Source organism: Moschus berezovskii, chromosome 1 (assembly GCF_049115385.1).
Source record: "Moschus berezovskii isolate FMDL1 chromosome 1, NW_MosBer_1.0, whole genome shotgun sequence".
NCBI lineage: Eukaryota > Metazoa > Chordata > Mammalia > Artiodactyla > Moschidae > Moschus > Moschus berezovskii.
The window spans coordinates 26,261,065-26,279,102 of NC_142460.1; the positions used below are offsets into that span (position 1 = coordinate 26,261,065).

The window sequence follows — 18,038 nt, forward strand, 5'->3', positions numbered from 1 at the left end:
ACTTTGGGGCCACATTCACCTTCTGAGGTGGCCCACACTCTGTCTGCAGATTTTGTTTCTCACTTCTTATCACTCTGCCTCTCACTGAATTCTTTCTGTGATAAGACATCAAAAACTTGAGCTTCATCAAGTCCTGGGACCAGGTGTGATCTCAGGTAGAAGAATCTGGGTTCAAGTCCCAATCTAGGCTGCAGAGTTCCAAAAGGGGAAAGTGGGATGGGAGGAGAAGAGATAAATGAAGAGTTTAACACACACACTCTACCTTGTATAAAATAAACAACAAAGATCTATTGTACAACACATGTAATGTATCCAGTATCTTGTAATAGCCTACAATGGAAAAGAATCTGAAAAAAAAAATATATATATATATATTAATACATATGCAACTGAATCAGTTTGTTATATGCGCTAAAATAATCCAACATTGTAAAGGAACTATACTTCAATTAAAAATGGTTATTAATAAAAGAATACAGAGTAAATAATAATGGACAGAAAAAGGGAAAACAACATAAACTGAGTTGGTTAGAGTAGACCCTTACTTCAGGTAAAGGAGACTTATTTCCGGTAGGATAGTGGGTTCAGATGGAGAGTTTGAGAAATAAGAAAAGAGCAAAGCAAAAAGTAAATGTGGGTAAATTTGAGTCAGGGACTCTCAACATCAGCACTACTGACATTTTGAGTTGGACATTCTTTGTTGGGAGGAGTTGCTCTGTTCATTATAAGATGTTTGACACTATCTTTGTCCTCTACCTACCAGATGCCAGCCAGGAGTATCTCTTATGTCTACCAACGCCTCTGTTATGACAATCAATAGCCATCACTATACAGTGATAAATGTTCCCTGGGAGGCAAATAGCCTCTGCAGAGAACTACTGATTTAAATAAATATTCATTTATAAAACAATAGTAAATAACCTTTTGTGGTTGAAAAAGATTGAGTTAAAGCAATCAATACCAATCTATAAACCGGGAAAGGAGAAAGGATCTGGCAGAAGAGGAAAGAATAAAAATAAGAAGAAGAGCACAAAGGAAAGGGTGGGAGGAGAGGTAAAGCAACACACAGCAGGTGGGAGATACAGAAAACACCAATTAAGATGGGAGATTCAAAGCATAAATAAACCAGTAATTACATTTAAAAAAATGGAACAAATGATCCTCTTCAGGGCAATACTCTACAGACCTGATTGGGTAGTAAAATTCTAACTACATGCTGCTAATGAGTAACACATCTTAAGCCAAAGGACATGGGCAATTTGCAAGAAAAAGGGGAAGAAAAGATGTATCTTGAATTAAAAAACCAAAGAAACTCGGCGTAACAAATATCAGACAAAAGTGTTCCTAACCATAATGAATTAGTCAACACCTCTACCTTGATTGCTTCACATCTGTGATGCAATGGAAAGAGTCAACCTTTTGTTGGCCTTTCTTGGTGTGTTTGTTCAGTTTGTTTTGCACATGTAAATCCAGAAAAGAAGAATTGCAAGAGAATAACAGGGCCACACTATAGCCAGGAGCAAAACTGATAACAAGGAGGAACAGGTTTGATGCCAAAAACAGGCTGGCTTTCATCTTACTGACAGAAAAAATAACATTCTAGACAGTATATGTTGAAAGTCTTTTAATGAGAAAGCAGGGCCCCTGGTTTGTCTTGAAAACGTTGTTAATTAAAAAAATATAAAGCTACATTAATGAAATTTTGATGACTCTACAGTTATGATCTTTCTCTTGGTTCTTAGCTTTTCAGTTCTCTCTCTTTCACAGACACGGATAAACAAGAACCAGCATATGGAGACATTTTGTACTCCCTTAGAAGGAAATCTGAACCTGTTTAAAAAAATTGTTTAGCATAACCCCACAGAATCATCTGCTTAATTTTATTTATTTTGGCAAAGACGCTGTTACAGATGTTCACTATTACACAACGAAAAGGCGCTCAGAGTATAGTAGATGGCTTACAGTGGAGAGGAGGGGTTGTGGGTAAAACGAAGCATCCCAGTAAAATTTATAAGGGAGTGGATGTGTGACCTGGTCATGAGTTAGCAAGTGTATATTAGCAACTTTAGGAGTCTGGTTTTCTTTCAGAACACTGAGGTAAATTCACTTAACCCTATTAGAAGCTGTTGAGATAATCAAGCCATGGCGTTAATGGAAGGGGATTGGAATTGCACCTAGGTAAAAAAGCCTTCAAAGGGAGGTTTTGGAGGATCTGGAGAAGATAAACTGTCCAGGCTGCTCTTTTATCACTTTCTCATGCCAGCGTAGCTTCTCTTCAACCTGGGGAATTTGGACCTTGAGGTTAGTGTCTCTTCACACGGGAATTCTGTGTGACCTTGTCAACTCTCAGAGCAGTAGGATAAACGGCCCAGATCGCTCAGGAATGGCCATGTTTTTAAAATTCTATAAATAGCCTCTGTGGTTAATTATTAAGCTTCAAGGCTGTCTAGTAAGTGAACAATGAAACGACCAACCTGAGAAAGCTAATTCCTACGCAGTTTCACTGCCTCTGAAGTTTGGATCAGCTTCCTTCCTCACACTGGTTATTGACAGAGAAGCCCCTTCTGTTCCTGTATTACTGAAAGTGCACGTTGCTTTTTATGCCTTCACATTACTAGCATTGTCAATAAAAGCTCTGCATATACAGGCAGCATCTCAATTCAGTGAATGCATCAAAATGACTTTCTTACATATACATACAATTTTAATGACGACCTGGTCTTCAGAAGGGATCATTTGGAATTGACACATTATATTATAAATTTGTGACTTTGCTAAAATGCAATTTCAGTTGTATATTCTACTATATTTTCTTCTGATGTTACTAACAAATGCCTTCTTTGTTGTAAACATTAGCTCTTGAGCCCCTAAATGCTGTCGAAACCATTACAAACTCCTTGGACCTTCATCCGCTTCAAAACTTCCCAAATCTCTATTCAATATTTTGTAAAAGCCTATTACACTTCAAGACTAGTTTATATCATATTCAGCTACAATAATCCAAGAATGATAATACTAAAACAACAATGTCTTTGTTTAAGAGGCTTGCTCCTACATAGCAGGGTTGGTGAAAGCATACATTAAAATTCACCGTAACTCGATTAGGCAACCACTGTTACTATAGGCAACCTGCCAGGACACATTACACTTGTTATATGGAACCAGCCGTTACAATGGTTTTCATTTAGATGAATTCTGCTTCTGGGGCCAAAAATATGTTTAAGCTCAAGGAAATACTCACTATACACTCATTTTATCATTTGATTCTCCTTTCTCATATTTATCCTGGGACTAAAATTGTGTTGTTCTTTCTCACCAAAGATGATCCATTCTTTCATGTTTTTACCCTGAGTTGTGTTTCCAGAAATGGTGACTGTGACCAAGTTAGTCCTGCTGTAATCACACTATGTGAAAAGCACTCTTATGTCTTACATAAAAGAAATACTTTAATTGTTAAGTGTGTTTAACAACCCTGATACTTTGCTCCTATTTATCTCCTGGAACATGGGTATTTTGTTGTCTAATATTCTCAGAGAATGAAAGCACTCTTGCATATGTAAGTTTGAATGTTATCAGATTGACAATATTTGACATTATCAATATTATAAAATATCACCAGGAGCCACCAGTAATATGAACAATAATATTCAAAGTCTTTGATAGAAGGATTTTCATGATCAAATTTTTATAGATAAGGTGCATGAGACTCAGAGAATATTGCTAATATTTTAAATCTATGTATTTAAGTAACAAAGGCAGTACGATACACATGGAAAGAAGATAAAAATAGGCTGAGATTTGTATTTGTATGATACTGTTTCCTAGAGTTTCCCTGGTGGCTCAGTGGTAAAGCATTCACCTGCCAATGCTGGAGATGCGGGTTCGATATCCGGGTCAGGAAGATCCCTTGGAAAGGAAATGGCAATCTGCTCCAGTAATCTTGTCTGGGGAATCGCATTGACAAAGGGACCTGGCAGTCTACAGTCCATGGAATCACAGAGTCAGATACGACTTAGCGACTGAGCACACACACATGGATATTGTTTCTTGACGTTTAGATGAATTTGCTGAATGTACATAGGATCCTTCGTTTATTTCAGGCTCTATTCTTAGCAATGGAGGTAAAAAGATTCAGCCTCTAAGGGTCAACAGGCTAGTAAGAAAGTTAGCCACTCTCCTGGGTTCATTTCATGTATACAGCTGAAAGAACTTAAACTTAAACCATAGTATTTGTTATACTGCAGATGTCACTGAGTTTGTTCCTGGGAGCCACGAGGTTGACCACTGAGAAAGGCATACCCCACTTACTAGGTTTGCTCCACTGAAGGAAGCATTTGGCATTTATTTGACTTGTCTGGGATTTTTAAATGTTTTAACATGCCTTTGGATTAGCATTTCTAAGAGATTATAGACTCTGGGCATAATATACCTTACTAGATAAATAAAATTTTAATCTTGCTATTGCTATTCAAAGTCAACCTTATTAAAACTATGTTCCTATTTCTCACAGTTTAAGACAACATGTAGACTCGAAAATTAGTCATGCAGTAACCACCAGCTGAACATCTGCATAGCGTGCCGAAGGGAGGAGGCAAGAGAGACACAAAATACGCCCTGGAATATGTCAGGATGTCCACAGTACAATACTCTGCTAAATGAAAACATTCCAGAAAACGATTATGTTGTGCCATGTTCATAATAAGAAGGAAACAGACAAGAGAGGCTAAAGGGATGGCTTAAAGCTTTTTCTTTTTTCCCACTATCCTTCTGGAAAAATGCAAAGCACAGACCATAATGGGCAAATCAAAATCGTAGTCGCGACTCATCATACAGCATGAATATGCATAGTAAGCACAGAATATTATTTTCAACATTTGCATTGTATTTAAGGAGTAGGGGCAATGGATTGTTTTGTTTACATTTTATTTTAAAACTTTTAATTAGAGGATCATTGTTTTAGTGTTGTGTTGGTTTCTGCTGGACAACAGTGTGAATCAGTTATAAGTATACCTATATCCCATCTTCTTGAGCCTTCCTCTTATGCCACAACCCCCACCATTCCAGTCCTCTAGGTCATCACAGGAGGTGATAGATTTAGAACAGTATGTGCTAGCAAAGGTAAAAAATGAATCAAAAAATAATGACACACAGTACATAACAAGGGAGGTTAACTTTGCTTTAAAACTCCGAGATGCATTAGAAATGCTTGCAGTTTGGGAGGTAAAATAGGACTCTGTTAATTACTCTTATGTGGGGGTACAACTCTGCTGATAGCCCATGAATAATCATTTTCTAGCTGTTAACATTCAAGAATAACTCGTTCAGTGGGTCAGAAAAACTGCTCATCACTGAATTCTGTCTTCATTAGCTATGCTCAAGAATGTTCCAAAGTTTGAAAAAATATCACTCTGTATTGAGTATATTTAATTATTCGTCTCACAAGTTTATTTGAGTTCCACCCCTCACCCTCATCTCACTTCTTCCTCACACATGGCGTTCCCACCTCTTTCTTTCAGCTTTATCAAACAATTAAATTATGGTTTATGTCTCCTTAAGAAATTTAAGATATCATGCATTTGCCATTTCTTATTCACAATGAGATGATTTGACAGCAAAAGACACCATTAAGGAAAACCCATTCTATTTTCTTAAAAAAAAAAAAAACAACACAACACATCAGCTTAACATTGATACTGTAAAAATGAAATAATGTATTTAAAGCATGTTACTGTGAGTGAGAAGAGTGGAACCCCACCTGTCAGGCTTGCTTCATCATATACAAAGCCAGTAAGTGTTTCATGATTTTTGTAAATGTCAATGAAGTCTAGGAACATGACCTAAGTAGTAACTTGAATAGAGTTGTCAGTTATAGCCAATAAAAATAGGGGGGTGCCCAGTTAAATCTGAATTTCAGATGAGCAAAGAATACTTTTTTAGTGTAAGTATATCTCAAGTATTGCATAGTGTCCCAAGTATTGCCGGAGACATACTTATCCTGAAAAACTGCTCATCATTTATATGAAATCTAAAGTGAATGAGGTGCCCTGTGTTTTGTGTGACAAACCAGGACTGAAACACACAATGGAAGAGGCTGTTCTCATTAATTATCATCAGATTATTCCTTGGAAAGAGGAATAAAATACCACACTTGAGAGGGCTTGTAGTATGATCAGGCCAGTACTATGGCAGATGAATTGAAAAAAAGCTGGGTTCTCCATGGAGAAACTCTACAGAGATCAATTTGCCCCAGTGAAGGTGTGCATGCAATGATGTTTAATTATAAAAAGTTATTTTATTCAACAGGTTTGTCAAGCTGTAGAAAACAGCTTGTGTTGTTTCCCATGGAAAAAAAAATAGAACTAAGATGCATGCACGGCCCACATAAACCAACAACGTGATGGTCTTCAGTACATGTCAGTTTATAAATAAACACATTGCCCTGTTTCCTGTTTCATTACTGAATTTGATTTGTATAAGCCTCTGTATGATACAACTGCCCATCTGCCTGAAAACGTAGGATGGAATATTGTTTCTGAATTTCTTGAATTTCTAGAACTTTTATAATGGAGAAGGCGATGGCAACCCACTCCAGTACTCTTGCCTGGAAAATCCCATAGACGGAGGAGCCTGGTAGGCTGCAGTCCATGGGTTCGCTAAGAGTTGGACACGACTGAGCGACTTCACTTTCACTTTTCACTTTCACGCATTGGAGAAGGAAATGGCAACCCACTCCAGTGTTCTTGCCTGGAGAATCCCAGGGAAGGGGGAGCCTGGTGGGCTGCCCTCTATGGGGTCGCACAGAGTCGGACACGACTGAAGCGACTTAGCAGCAACAGCATAACTTTTATAAAGTGTATCATATTATTCCTTTCTCCCTTACATCCTATCTTAGAAGATTTTGATCTGACATGAATGAATTGCCTCACAAATAAAGTAAAATTTTGAAAATTATTTGCTTCCCTTTAATAATTTGTAGTATTTGCTTTATCAAATAAAGAATAAGTCCTGAAAAAGATTTCAATTTGTTTGGAAATTTACTCAAAAACTGTCAAGGGAATTGATAAGTCCCTTAATATTTACTTCTAAGTATTTCTGTGAGTGCGAAAAGTTGGACACAACTGAGCGACTTCACTTTTCACTTTCATGCATTGGAGAAGGAAATGGCAACCCACTCCAGTGTTCTTGCCTGGAGAATCCCAGGGACCGAGGTGCCTGGTGGGCCGCCGTCTATGGGTTCGCACAGTCGGACATGACTGACGTGACTTAGCAGCAGCATTCCTGTGAGAAGAACAAAAAGCAATCATGGATAATCAAGAGAGATTTTCCTTTTATTATTCATGTTTAATTTTGCATTCAGAAGGAATAATACACATTCTTTATAAATTGGCCTTTTAGAGGAGTCTGGAACACAATAAGTAGATGAAAACTTGCATGTATTAAAAGAGTTAATCTATAATGATGATTCATGTTAATTTTTATTTTAATGACCTCAGCAGTAATTTAAATACCCAAAGCAAACAGACTTTCCCACCATGAAGAGTTATCTTATAATCCCAGTAATAACCTACTGAAATCAGCATAAGTTGTGTAGAATGTATTTTGTGTAGATCCCTCATCACATGCTTTGTTTAGTGACTTTCCGATAAAATTGGCAAATAACCATGTATTTACTTCCCCCATTTGGCCCTGATCACCATATCTTCATGGTTTATTTTGTCCTGCTTCTAATCAAATATTGAATTTTCTTTAGAAAGTAGCTCATTTTTAATGCTTTATTCTGGGCAAATTTCATCCTATTCATTGTCCTTTGACCCAAATAACTGTTTAATGATAGGATCATTAATAACCTGACTTCACATTTCATAAATCATTCATTAATTTTGTATCTAAATTAATTTTTGTGAGAGGGGCCAAAATGCCACCTATGTTGATTAAGACTAAATTAAAATCTAGAACAGCTAGAAACTTGGGAAAACATTTTGGGGGAAGCTTTGGATCCAAACACAAACCCAAAGGAGATAAATCCTTTGCTGTGGTTTTAAGTAGTGTGGCGCCAGAGCAACATGATAAATGTGCTGACATTTACAGAGGCCCCAATTAGAGCCAAGATATCTTAATGCACTCTTTGGCATCTCAGAGCACACACACTGTATATGAAGGCCTTGGAGATTTATAGTGTGAAAGCAGGCTACCATATGCACCACAGATCTTTCTTACTTAGCACTTCCCTCGTGTATTTGTACAGACATGCTCTTTTGTTCTGATCATTCCTTCCTTAACTATTTGTGGACTATGTATTTTTTTAAAAAAAAAATTTCTCATGGATTTTCTTCTCATGCTAATCTTCAGTATCCATTTGAAATTGAATAGTGGCAGGTATTTATGTCTATTTCCCTACTCTTAACAGGAGTTCTTGTATGTTATTAACCTACCTATGATATTCTCCCCCACTGAATTTAGCTGTTTTTGAGGGAATGTGGGGAAAATAGATACATTACTTTTTTTGTTTGTTTGTTTTGTTCTATGTTATATTGTTCATTTATGTTATATATTGGAGAAGGAAATGGCACCGCACTCCAGTACTCTTGCCAGGAAAATCCCATGGACGGAGGAGCCTAGTGGGCAGCTGTCTATGGGGTTGCACAGAGTTGGACACGACTGAGCAACTTTACTTTCACTTTTCACTTTCATGCATTGGAGAAGGAAATGGCAACCCATTCCAGTGTTCTTGCCTGGAGAATCCCAGGGATGGGGGAGCCTGGTGGGCTGCCGTCTATGGGGTCACACAGAGTCAGACACAACTGAGGCGACTTAGCAGCAGCAGAAGCACGTTATATATTATAACAAAAATGTTATATTTATCATTGCAGTAATTTTCACTAAGCAATGTACTGTTTAAAGAAGAATATAGACTGAGTCACATGCAGAATGGTGCTTCCCAGGTGTCTCTGTGATAAAGAATTCACCTACCAATGCAGGAAATGCAGGTTCAATCCCTGAGTCAGGAAAATCTCCTAGAGAAGGGAACGTCAACCCACTCCAGTATTCTTGCCTGGAAAATCTCACAGATGGAGGAGTCTGGTGGGCTACAGTCCAGGGGACTGCAAAGAGTTGGACACAACTGAGTGACTGAGCAAACACATACAGAATAACTTTTGCAGCTGATTGCAGCCATGAAATTAAAAGACGCTTACTCCTTGGAAGGAAAGTTATGACCAACATAGATAGCATATTAAAAAGCAGAGACATTACTTTGCCAACCAAGGTCCGTCTAGTCAAGGCTATGGTTTTTCCTGTGGTCATGTATGGATGTGAAAGTTGGACTGTGAAGAAAGCTGATCACCGAAGAATTGATGCTTTTGAACTGTGGTGCTGGAGAAGACTCTTGAGAGTCCCTTGGACTGCAAGGAGATCCAACCAGTCCATTCTAAGGGAGATCAATCCTGGGTGTTCATTGGAAGGACTGGTGCTAAAGCTGAAACTGCAATACTTTGGCCACCTCATGCGACGAGTTGACTCACTGGAAAAGAGTCTGATGCTAGGAGGGATTGGGGAGTAGGAGGAGATGGGGACGGCAAAGAATGAGATGGCTGGATGGCATCACCGACTCGAAGGACATGAGTCTGAGTGAACTCCGGGAGTTGGTGATGGACAGGGAGGCCTGGTGTGCTGTGGTTCATGGGGTCGCAGAGTCGGACACGACTGAGCGACTGAACTGAACTGAACTGAAGATGTATGATAATCATTTCAGTTTAAAAGCACTCTTAAACACAATATGATTGGAAACCTAGAGATTATTTCTGAATTGACAAATTTAGAATTTGATATGACAACCAGTCAGAGTATATGCCAATTCCTATTGAGTACTTTAGGTGTTAGAAATGGTATTCGTGGAGGAAAGCCATTTCAATATGGATGTCACTTAATTTTTTAAAATGCTTTTACAGTGAATAAAATCATGGTGTGTGTGCGCGCCTGCGAGTGCGTGCATGTGTTTGCTCAGTCACGACTTCTGCTGCTTCCGCTGCTAAGTCACTTCAGTCGTGTCTGACTCTGTCCGACCTCATAGACGGCAGCCCACCAGGCTCCCCCATCTCCGGGATTCTCAAGGGAAGAACACTGGAGTGGGCTGCCATTTCCTTCTCCAATGCATGAAAGTGAAAAGTGAATGTGAAGTCGCTCAGTCGTGTCCGACTCTTAGCGACCCCATGGACTGCAGCCTGCCAGGCTCCTCCATCCATGGGATTTTCCAGGCAAGATTACTGAAGTGGGGTGCCATTGTGTTCTCTGAGTCACCACTTCAGTCGTGTCCAATGCACTGTAACCCCACCAATGACAGTAGCCCGACAGACTCCTCTGTCCATGGGATTTTCCTGGCAAGAATATTGGAGTGGATTGCCATGGTCTCTTCCAGGGGATCTTCCTAACCCAAGCATAGAACCCAGGAATGTCTCCTTCACTGCAGAAGGATTCTTTATCTACTGAGTTACCCAGGAAGTCCATAAAGTCATATTGAATTAAAGCTACTTTTTAAAAATTATCTGTAATATATTGAACTTGTGTGGACTGGATATCTCTTTTAAATTTGAATAGACTATTTATTTAAATTTAATGCAACGTGCTACCTTGAGAAAGCTTCTTTTATGAGTGGCTTCACAAGGACTCCATGTATTATATTTTTTATATTTTCAGATGTTATGAAATTCTATGATTTCTTAAAGTTATTTCTATAATGATAACTGCGTTGGAAATTATTTTTATTATTATTTATCAAGCTGTAAAACTAACTCCTAACATTTTGGAAGTGAATAAAACATGAAATTGTGGGCATTCCAGGTGGCTCAGTGGTAAAGAATTCACCTTTCAATGCAGCAGACACAGGTGATGTGGGTTTGATCCCTGAGATGGGAAGATCCCTGGAGAAGGAAATGGTGACCTCCAGTATTCTTGCCTGGAGAATCCTGTGGACAGAGGAGCCTGGTGGGATACAGTTCAGAGGGTTGCAAAGAGTTAGACATGCCTGAGCAACTGAGCACAAAACATAAAGTCACATTTATGAAAGTTATAAATTAATATAATTAATTTTGCATAAATGAACCAGTCATATTTGGTAATCTTAAATTTTGTTCTTTCAGTTGAGCTGATATTTCATCAAAATAATTCCATGCCCTTGTGCATTGCAATTTAATACTTATTTACACCATGTGGTATTAATAATTTTTGTGATATAATCCAAAATTAGTGCTTTACATCTTTTCAAAGTAGAAAAAGAATTTAGGAATATTGCCATGTAATTTAAATGTAGACTCCTTCTAGATTTTAATTCTTTTCTTCAAGGTTTTACGTTTGTCTTATCTACACTTAAAACCAACAATAATCCTTTTAGAAATTCATTTTAATGAATTTCTCTAATTTTGTATTTATTCATTGTTTTGAATAATATTTTCTCTATTCAGCTGTTTTCAGTAAAAATGTATTTTTAACAGTTATATTCACTCTGTTCATGGATATATTAATCCCTGGTGGCTCAGAGGTTAAAGCGTCTGCCTCCAATGTGGGAGACCCGGGTTCGATCCCTGGGTCGTAAAGATCCCCTGGAGAAGGAAATGGTAACCCAATCCAATATTCTTGCCTGGAGAATCCCATGGATGGAGAAGCCTGGTAGGCTATAGTCCATGGGGTCACAAAGAGTCGGACACGACTGAGCGACTGAACCGAACGGATATAATTAAAGTAACAGAAATATATAGAATAAGTAGGTTTCAGTTCAGTTCAGTTCAGTCGCTTAGTCATGTCTGACTCTTTGCGACCCCATGAATCGCAGCATGCCAGGCCTCCCTGTCCATCAACCAACTCCCGGATTCTAGTCAAACTCATATCCATCCAGTCGGTGATGGCATCCAGCCATCTTACCCTCTGTCATCCCCTTCTCCTCCTGACTCGAATTCCTCCTAGCATCAGGGTCTTTTCCAAAGAGTCAACTCTTAGCATGAGGTGGTCGAAGTATTGGAGTTTCAGCTTCAACATCAGTTCTTCGAATTAACACCTAGGACTGATTAGACCTTCTTGCAGTCCGAGGGACTCTCAAGAGTCTTCTCCAACACCACAGTTCAAAAGCATCAATTCTTCAGCGCTCAGCTTTCTTCACAGTCCAAACTCACATCCATACATGACCACGGGAAAAACCATAGCCTTGACTATATGACCTTTGTTGGCAAAGTAATGTCCCTGCTTTTTAATATGCTGTCTAGGCTGGTCAAAACGTTCCTGCCAAGGAGTAAGCGTCTTTTAATTTCATGGCTGCAATCAGCTTCTGCAGTGATTTTGGAGCCCAAAAAAATAAACTCTGACACGGTTTCCACTGTTTTCCCATCTATTTCCCATGAAGTGATGGGACCAGATGCCATGATCTTCGTTTTCTGAATGTTGAGCTTCAAGCCAAACTTTTCACTCTCCTCTTTCACTTTCATCAAGAGGCTTTTGAGTTCCTCTTCACTTTCTGCCATAACGGTGGTGTCATCTGCATATCTGAGGTTATTGATATTTCTCCTGGCAATCTTGATTCCAGCTTGTGCTTCTTCCAGCATAGCGTTCCTCATGATGTACTCTGCATAGAAGTTACATAAGCAGGGTGACAAAATACAACCTTGACGTACTCCTTTTCCTATTTGGAACCAGTCTGTTGTTCCATGTCCAGTTCTAACTGTTGCTTCCTGACCTGCATACAGGTTTCTCAAGAGGCAGGTCAGCTGGACTGGTATTCCCATCTCTTTCAGAATGTTCCACAGTTTATTGTGACCCACACAGTCAAAGGCTTTGGCATAATGAAGCAGAAATAGATGCTCTTCTGGAACTCTCTTGCTTTCTCCATGATCCAGCAGATGTTGGCAATTTGATCTCTGGTGCCTCTGCCTTTTCTAAAACCTGCTTGAACATCTGGAAGTTCACGGTTCACATATTGCTGAAGCCTGGCTTGGAGAATTTTGAGCATGACTTTACTAGCGTGTGAGATGAGTGCAATTGTGTGGTAGTCTGAGCATTCTTTGGAATTGCCTTTCTTTAGGATTGGAATGAAGACTGACCTTTTCCAGTCCTGTGGCCACTGCTGAGTTTTCCAAATTTGCTGGCATATTGAGTGCAGCACTTTCACAGCCTCATCTTTCAGGATTTGAAATAGCTCAACTGGAATTCCATCACCTCCACTAGCTTTGTTCGTAGTGATGCTCTCTAAGGCCCACTTGACTTCACATTCCAAGATGTCTGGCTTCAGGTGAGTGATCATGCCATCGTGATTATCTTCATCGTGAAGATCTTTTTTGTACAGTTCTTCTGTGTATTCTTGCCACCTCTTCTTAATATCTTCTGCTTCTGTTAGGTCCATACTATTTCTGTCCTTTATCGAGCTCATCTTTGCATGAAATGTTCCCTTGGTATCTCTAATTTTCTTGAAGAGATTTCTTGTTTTTCCTATTCTGTTGCTTTCCTCTATTTCTTTGCATTGATCACTGAGGAAGTCTTTCTTATCTCTCCTTGATATTCTTTGGAACTCTGCATTCTGATGCTTATATCTTTCCTTTCCTCCTTTGCTTTTCCCTTCTCTTCTTTTCACAGCTATTTGTAAGGCCTCCTCAGACAGCCATTTTGCTTTTTTGCATTTCTTTTCCATGGCGATGCTCTTGGTCCCTGTCTCCTGTACAATGTCACAAACCTCTGTCCAGAATTCATCAAGCACTCTATCTATCAGATCTAGTCCCTTAAATCTATTTCTTACTTCCACTGTATAATCATAAGGGATTTGATTTAGGTCATATCTGAAAGGTCTAGTGGTTTTCCCTACTTTCTTCAATTTAAGTCTGAATTTGGCAATAAGGAGTTCATGATATGAGCCACAGTCAGCTCCAGGTCTTATTTTTGCTGACTGTATAGAGCTTCTCTATCTTTGGCTGCAAAGAATATAATCGATCTAATTTCGGTGTTGACCATCTACTGATGTCCATGTGTAGAGTCTTCTCTTGTGTTGTTGGAAGAGGCTGTTTGCTATGACCAGTGCGATCTGTTGGCAAAACTGTATTAGCCTTTGCCCTGCTTCATTCTGTGCTCCAAGGCCAAATTTGCCTGTTACTCCAGGTGTTTCTTGACTTCCTACTTTGGCATTCCAGTCCCCTATAATGAAAAGGACATCTTTTTTGGGTGTTAGTTCTAAAAGGTCTTGTAAGTCTTTATAGAACTGTTCAACTTCGGCTTCTTCAGCATTACTGGTTGGGGCATAGACTTGGATTACTGTAATATTGAATGGTTTGCTTGGAAACAAACAGAGACAATACTGTAGCAAATTTGATGAAGACGTTAAAAATGGTCCACATCAGGAAAATATCATTAAAAAAGTTACAAAGAAATATTGATAAGGATTTCAATATATCTGAGTCAGTTAAGTAAGTTGTTCTTACCAAAGAGTAAATATAGTGTAAAATTGGAAATGCATAGAATAGCATAAAGAACAAAATAAAAAGGGTATACTTATGGTACCATCATCCAGTTATAACAATAATTACAATTTTGGTTCCCGGTTTTTTGGTCATTTCCACGTCTATGTATGTGTGTTAGCAAAACATGATTATGCTATGCAGACAGTCTTGTTACATCACACTTATCTTTGTTTGGTGTGGGATGGGAACCTATCTCAGGACTGTACAATGCTTAAAAGCTCAGGCTTCTGGAATCTGACTTCCTGATGAACGACACCCTGGTTCCATCTCTTTTTAGCTGTGTGGCCCTGGGAAGACCAGCATGAGAATAATGGTAATATCTGACTTACAGACTTAAATGGGTGTAATCCCTATGAAGTGTTTGGTTCAAGAAATATTAAACTTTTTTTTTGGTACTTATTTAGCTATCTTTTTATTTTATTTTTTTGTCTTAAGTCAAAAGGACAAATTTATTGTTCAAAAGGTTTGGAAACTGGGGATATGCACCCTTTGGCTGTGACTGAAAGTACATTTCTGGGGCGTCAGGGGGGGTAATGAATTAAAAAATTTTTTTTTAAATTTTGTTATTGGCAGCTAATTAATTACAATATTATATTGGTTGGTTTTGCCATACATTGACACGAATCCACCCCGGGTGTATATGTGTTCCCACTCTTGAACCACCCTCCCACCTCCCTCCTCCCCATATCCTCCCTCTGGGTCATCCCTGTGCACCAGCCCCGAGCATCCTGTATCATGCGTCGAACCTGGGCTGATGATACGTTTCACATATGATAATATACATGTTTCAGTGCCATTCTCCCAAATCATCCCACCCTCACCCTCTCCCACAGAGTCCCAAAGACTGTTCTACACACCTGTGTCTCTTTTGCTGTCTCGTATACAGGGGAATCAGTTCTAATGAGGTGGATGAAATTGGAGCCTATTATACAGAGTGAAGTAAGCCAAAAAGAAAAACACCAATACAGTATACTAACGCATATATATGGAATTTATAAAGATGAGCTATCTTTTAAAATGTTTTAGTTAAACAAGCACACTGATGTTTCATAGAAAATTTTTTTATAAATTAGTGGAAATACCTATTTTGTTCCACTAATTTTCTAAAGATTATGATTATTCCACTTTGTTATATTCATTGCAGTTCAATTAAGTCACTCAGTCTTTTCCGACTCTTTGCAACCCAATGGACTGCAACACAACACGCTTCCCTGTCCATCACCAATTCCCAGAGCTTGCTCAAACTCACGTTCATTGAGTCAGTGATGCCATCCAACCATCTCATCCTCTGTCGTCCCCTTCTTCTCCTGCCTTCAAGCTTTCACAGCATCAGGGTCTTTTCCAATAAGTCAGTTCTTCACATCAGGTGGCCAAAGTATTGGAGTTTCAGCTTCAGTATAAGTCCTTCCAGTGAATATTCAGGACTGATTAACTTTAGGATTGACTGGTTTGATCTCCCTGAAGTCCAAGGGACTCTCAAGAGTCTTCTCCAACATCACAGTTCAAAAGGATCAATTCTTCAGTGGTCAGCTTTCTTTATAGTCCAGCTCCCACATCCATACTTGACTAATGGGAAAACCATAGCTTTGACTAGAGGGATCTTTGTCAGTAAAGTAATGTCTCTGCTTTTTAATATGCTGTCTAGATTTGTCACAGCTTTTCTTCCGAGGAGCAGAGTTTTTGCATTTCATGGCTGCAGTCACAATCTGCAGTGATTGTGGAGCCCAAGAAAGTAAGGTCTGTCACTGTTTCCATTGTTTCCCCATGTATTTGCCATGAAGTGATGGGATGCCACTTCATGAAGGGGATGCCACTTCATGAAGTGGATGCCACATGGATCCACTTGCCACATGAATGAAGGACTGGATGCCAGGAACTTCGTTTTTTGAATGTTAAGTTTTAAGCCAGCCTTTTCACTCTCCCCTTTCACTTTCATCAAGAGGCAATTAAATCATGAAAGGAAAAATTTCATAGTAAAGAGAAAAACAGAAGTCATTTCCAACTGAAATAAGAAAATGGTTTATGAAAAAAAATTATACATATTTAATTTATTATATTATACGTATTATATTATGTACTATTATATATCCTCCATTTGGGGGCTTCCCAGGTAGCTCAGATGGTAAAGAACCTGCCTGCAGTGAGGGAAGACCCCATGCCTGAGTTGGGAAGATCCCATGGAGAAGGGAACGGCAACCCACTCTAGTATTTTTGCCTGGAGAATTCCATGGTCAGAGGAGCCTGGCAGGCTACAGTCCATAGAGTCACAAAGAGTCAGATATGACTGAGCAACTAGTACACACACATCCTCCATTTAAGTGGAATGACTTTCTTCTAGTAGTAGTGTTAGTCCCTCAGTCGTGTCCAACTCTGTGATCCCATGGACTGTAGCCCAGCAGGCTCCGCTGTCCATGGGATTCTCCAGGCAAGAACACTGGAATGGATTGCCATTTCCTTCTCCAGAGGATCTTCCTGACCCAGTGATAGAACCCAGGTCTCCTGCATTGCCGGCAGATTCTTTACCATTTGAGCTATAGGGAAGACTTTCTTCTATATTACACTTATTCTTTTTAAAGGATTGCATTTTGCCCATTGGGTCAAAAGAGATTATATCTTGAGAGTTTGTAATCTGAATATTCAGAATGTGATCAAGGTTTTCAACTGGTTACTAGCCTGTTTTGATAGAATATGTAACAGGTTAATGAGGCATAAAGCATCGTTTAAAATTATCGTTCCTGGTCTAACACAGTGGTTAATATTTTACCGACTTAAACGTTTTTCCTGTTCACGCTTATTGAGTCCCTTAAATCCCATGATTCAAAGAATTAATTAACGGAAAGAGTTCCTGTTTGCAAACATGCCACTTCTGGGAATCAATGACTTTGCCATGAAATCTGTCATTTTTTACGCTGACTAGTATTACTGAATCAGGATGAATCATACAAAATTCATTAATTTTTAAATGTCTTTAATGTACTATGAAACTGGGAAAGTCTATTTTTGTCTATGATCACACAGTGAAATCTTCTTGGTGAGAAGTGAGTCTGTGGGTATCATGACAAATGATGGTTTTCAATTTCTTCTCACTCTGAAAGATCATAATTGAGCTTGTGATTTGCAAAGACATCTTTCCTTTCCAGTTTATTATCCTTCCCAATTTCTTCAGTCCTAGAGCCTATTACTTCTTTCAAATGTCATTTTTCTCAAATGTTTTATGAAATAAGACAGATCTATAAGCATTATAGAAGTATTATTAAGCATTACAAACTGTAATATCCTTGACCATGTTGATTAATGTTCAAAGATCTAAACAATATTCTCTCATTTGCTTACAAAATTTTTAGTTTGGAAAGCTGATGTAGGCTTACTGTGACTAAAAGTCCAAAAATCTCTGAAGCAGTAATGAGCAGAGAAGGGATTTCAGAGAAAAAGCAGTTGATTACCAGTATGCCTCTATCTTTGATTAATAATCTTCTAAACTGTATGAGTCTTGAAAGCTGAGACATTTTTTCTTTGAATTCTGAACATGCTGTCTAACCCATAATTTTAGCT

At 38.8% G+C, this 18,038-nt stretch overlaps 1 long non-coding RNA gene across 1 annotated transcript; it reads right to left on the reverse strand.

Moving 5' to 3' along the window:
• Positions 1–4,892: 4,892 nt before the first annotated feature.
• On the reverse strand, positions 4,893–16,627 carry LOC129552976 (uncharacterized). Its single transcript, XR_008685380.2, has 3 exons — positions 15,736–16,627; positions 10,861–10,977; positions 4,893–7,278 (listed from the first exon to the last, which is right to left on the reverse strand). It is a non-coding gene; the product is annotated as an uncharacterized LOC129552976 (long non-coding RNA).
• Between the last annotated feature and the right edge of the window lie 1,411 nt (positions 16,628–18,038).